The sequence below is a fragment of the Eubalaena glacialis genome, chromosome 19 (genome assembly GCF_028564815.1).
Source record: "Eubalaena glacialis isolate mEubGla1 chromosome 19, mEubGla1.1.hap2.+ XY, whole genome shotgun sequence".
Lineage (NCBI taxonomy): Eukaryota > Metazoa > Chordata > Mammalia > Artiodactyla > Balaenidae > Eubalaena > Eubalaena glacialis.
In genome coordinates this window covers 43,496,431-43,500,836 of record NC_083734.1, presented here as the reverse complement: position 1 = coordinate 43,500,836, position 4,406 = coordinate 43,496,431, and the positions used below count along the sequence as shown (strand labels likewise).

The following is a 4,406-nucleotide window of genomic DNA, read 5'->3' as shown; positions in this document are numbered from 1 at the left end:
AAATAAATAAATAAAGTAGCTATTAATTAAAAAAAAAAAGAAGAAGAACCCAAGCTAAGATTCTCTCTTTCCCTCCCTTTCTTCCTTCCTTCCTATTTTAAAAAAAAAAAAAAAAAAAAAAAAACCACAATGATTTAAACCTTAAAAAAAAAAAAATATTGACAGTCCAGGATATTAGTGTGTGCAATCTGTTTTTTGTTTTTTTTTTTTGACAGGATATACCTTTACTTCTGCAAATATGTCTTTCCCCCATCCTTTCTGGGAGAAATACATTTTCAGGGTGGGGACTGTAAAACGGCATACAATGCAAAGACAGAAATAAAGAAGTTTGCAAATTCTTTATATTTCCAGCTGTTGAGACAATATTTTTGAGAGTTGAGGTTACCTCTAGCGGCGAAACCAGAGCCAGCTATTAAGCAGCCAGAAGCCTACAGTAACTGAATACATGACCATTTCTCTTTTAGCACGTTCTTTGTTCTCCTCTTCCGGAAGCTGTAGACGTCTATTTAGCTTGATTATCTGTCGTCTTAATGAAGCTGCATCTACAACGGTCATGTCATCTGAGGTTCCTTCAATCGTTGTATCTATATTTGAAATGCCATACCTGGCGTTGTCATGATGAGGGTTAGAGGTGGCGGCAGCAGACGCACCACGCAACACAGGTATGGAGTCAGTCCTGACCAGCTGTCCGTTTTGGCGAACAGCATTTTCACTCATAGAGCGCTCTCTTTTTAGCCTGCCAACTGCACGGATTTCTTCATTTTGAGGGGTTGGAGGAGGTTTTTCTAAATCCAGAAAATCTAGTGGTCTTTCACGTAGCGTAAGTACACGAGGTGGTGTTTTTAGTGCCAGAGGTTTGAAGGGAGTTGACTGTATAAGGTCAAGATCTGCTGGTCTTGAAAATGGAATGTCTTCATTATTTCCTGCTACAACAATTCTCTCTGGAACCTGCATAATCACACTAACATTTGAAACTCCTTCTTGGAATCCTTGTTCCAGGTCAGCATTTGGTGGTGCTACCTTTAATTTTTCCGGGACCCTCATTCACTGCCTAATACCTTCGGTGTATTCCATTTCATATTGAATTCGACTAATTTCCGCCATCTCAGCAGCACTGGGAGAAGGAAATGCTGCCCCACTCACTAAATGTGTACCAACTACTGCTTGCTTTTTGGCATTATCTGTTTCTGTGCTTCATATTAAATCCTTTAACTTGCTTCAATATGCATGTGCTGGATTTAGAGCCACTTTTGTCCCCCTGGGCCCGCTGAAAGTCGCTGGCGAGGACCGCCGCTCGCCGGCTCCAGGAGCTGCAATCTGTTTTTAACTAGGAATTTGTTGTGATATTCAACAAATTAACTGAACTGATTCTTTGGTTTTTAATTTTTTTGTTTATTTTCTTTGTTCATAGACACACATACACAATTTTATGTATATATATAAAAGTGTGTGCACTTTTTTTCCTTTCCTGTTTTTTTGGATCCCCTCTTCTCTTCTACTCTCCCCCTCCACCACATCAGTCTCCCACCCTACCACCAAGGTAATCCATGCTAATCACAGCATATGTTCCCATTTATATTTTTGGTGCTCATAACTGTACACACACACACATGCATTTACATAAATGGGGGACTGGCTTTTATTTATTCACACAAGTGAGATCAATATCCTACAAGTGCTTTTCTACATTTAAGGGATCTCTCTTGCCATCTGACATAGGTCCAATTTATTGATGATGACAGCTGCTGAATATTCCATAGTATGAATGGAGCACTGTTACTGAACCAAACCTGGGTCCACTTGCCTGCACACAGTAAAGCCAATCTACTGACACTGGGTTGTGGTGAAGGAAAGTGCAGCGTTTATTGCAGGACACCAAACGAGTCTGGGACAGCTAATGCTCAAAAAGCCTGAACTCCTTGATGGGTTTCAGCAAAACATTTTTTTTTAATTTTTATTTTATATGGGTATATAGTTGATTAACAATGTTGTGTTAGTTACATGTGTACAGCAAAGTGATTCAGTTATACATATCCTTGTATCTATTCTTTTTCAAGTTCTTTTCCCATTTAGGTTATTACAGAATATTGAGCAGGGTTCCCTGCATTATACAGTAGGTTCTTGCTGGTTACCTATATTAAATATAGTAGTGTGTGTATGTCAATCCCAAACTCCCAATTTATCCCTCACCCCCCCACACCTTTCCCCTTTGGTAACCATAAGTTTGTTTCCTAAGTCTGTGAGTCTGTTTCTGTTTTGTAAATAAATTCATTTGTATCATTTTTTTAGATTCCACATACAAGCAGAATATCATATGATATTTGTCTTTCTCTGTCTGACTCACTTTACCTAGTATGATAATCTCCAGGTCTATCTATGTTGCTACAAATTGCTTCCATGTCTTGGCTATTGTGAATAGTGTGCAATGAACATTGGGGTGCATGTATCCTTTCAAACCATGGTTTTCTCTGGATATGTGTCCAGGAGTGGGATTGCTGGATTATATGGTAGCTCTATTTTTAGTTTTTTAAAGAACCTCCATACTTTTCTCCATAGTGGCTGTACCAATTTACATTCCCACCAACAGTGTAGGAGGGTTCCCTTTTCTCCACACCCTCTCTAACATTTATTGTTTGTAGACTTTTTGATGATGGCCATCAAAAAGTCTACAAACAATAAATGTTGACTATCATCAGCAAAACATTTTTAAAGGCCAGGTGAGGGAAGGGAGTCCCAGGGTATGTGATCAGCTCATGCACAATTCTCTGATTGGTTGATGGTGAGGTAACAGAGTGGTATCACTCTGTTAAAATTATCAGTCCTTAGGCTCCAGTAGGTCTGGGGGCTACATGCTCATGGTCATCAAGTAGTTAATTTCTTCCATTTGGTGGGGGTTTTAGCACCTGTAAAACAACTCAGGAAATGTGCATCAGATAGTATTATCTAGGTACTTCAGAGAGGAGCTAAAGCAGAGGATATGGGGGAAGGGTCTGTCCCAGGAAGGCCCCATAGGGTCCTGCTTGGTTATGGCACTATCCCCTTTACTATACACTACCAAAGGTTGTCACTTGGTTTTCCATTTTCAACCAGTATAAATAATGCAGCAATAAATATTCTTGTACATATGTCCTTTTATACTGGTCTTTTATTTCTATTAACTTATTCATTTAATAATGAAGCCCCTTAAGTATTTGAAAATCACCTTTGCCATGTACTCACATATAAGGAGGCCAGAAAGGAGCCTAGGAGAATAAAAATCTTGGGGACAGAACAATAGATGAATGTTTTGGGTTTTTATTTTTCCGTTTGTGTTGTCACACTATTCATATGGCAGATAAAAACTGTGTTACTGAACGCAAGTTCATGTGCCCTATGCACAGTGAGGCCAAACAAACCAAAACATCGGATTTTGGAGCAGAGAAAGATTTTGCAGGGTCATGCAGGGAGAATGGGTGGCTCGCGCCCAAAAAAAACCCCGAACTCTCCGAAGGGTTTCAGCAAAGCATTTTTAAAGAAAAACTCAGGAAGTATGCATGAGATACTATTTTCTGGGTACTTCAGAGAAGAGCTACAACAGAGGATATGAAGGGGGGTCTGTCCCGGGAAGACTCCACAGGGTCCTGCTTGGTTACAATTGGAAGGAACAAAACATATCTGTTTTAGGTGTAATAATCCTATAATTGTAGGAAAGAAAGGAACATTTGGACCCCATCAGTGGGTTAACAGGGAACCGAGTCAGAAATGGACTCTCCTTCCAAATAACCTTTTATGCTTTAACACCCCTTGATCTGCTCAAAGCCCTTCTGGCATCCTGGACAGTTGGGGAAGCAGGGACACAGAGCTATGTCTGCCCATGGCAGTGACCACACAGCACATCAGAGGAAGGGGCAGCACATCAGAGGGAGGCCAGATAAAGAGCTGCACTTGCTCAGTGCCTCAGCTCTCACAGCCCCGACTCCATCCCTCCATAGCTCAAAAAGATACTTGCTTTCTCTTCTGCGGCAACCTTGGAGCAATGTGATGAAAGGCACATGGAATCTAGAGAAGCCTGTCCCCAAGAATCTTCCTTCTGAGAACGTTTCATGGAGACCAGAGAGAGCAGAGTCTTCTACACCAAACCCATGGCTCTAATCCACAAATCTTGAGTATCCCTTACATGCTAGGTGCTGTCTAAGTTTGTTGGGTACAGGCAAAACCAAAAGCTTCATGTGTGTTATGTTTCAGGAAGCCATCAGAAGATCTTAAACTACAAGCTACAGCAATGGGAAGGCAAACAGAAGAAATCACTTATCTCAGATATCAGGAGTGACACAGTGCTTTTAATAGCTCTCGGAAACAATGGGCCCAAAGAACGCAAAACCTTTAGGAGCTTACCACTAAGCCATTGACATCAGCAGATACACTTT

General features: G+C 40.7%; 1 pseudogene; it reads right to left on the bottom strand.

Annotated features, from left to right (window-relative positions):
- Positions 1-284: 284 nt before the first annotated feature.
- Positions 285-1,302, bottom strand: LOC133080192 (mitochondrial fission factor-like; annotated as a pseudogene).
- Between the last annotated feature and the right edge of the window lie 3,104 nt (positions 1,303-4,406).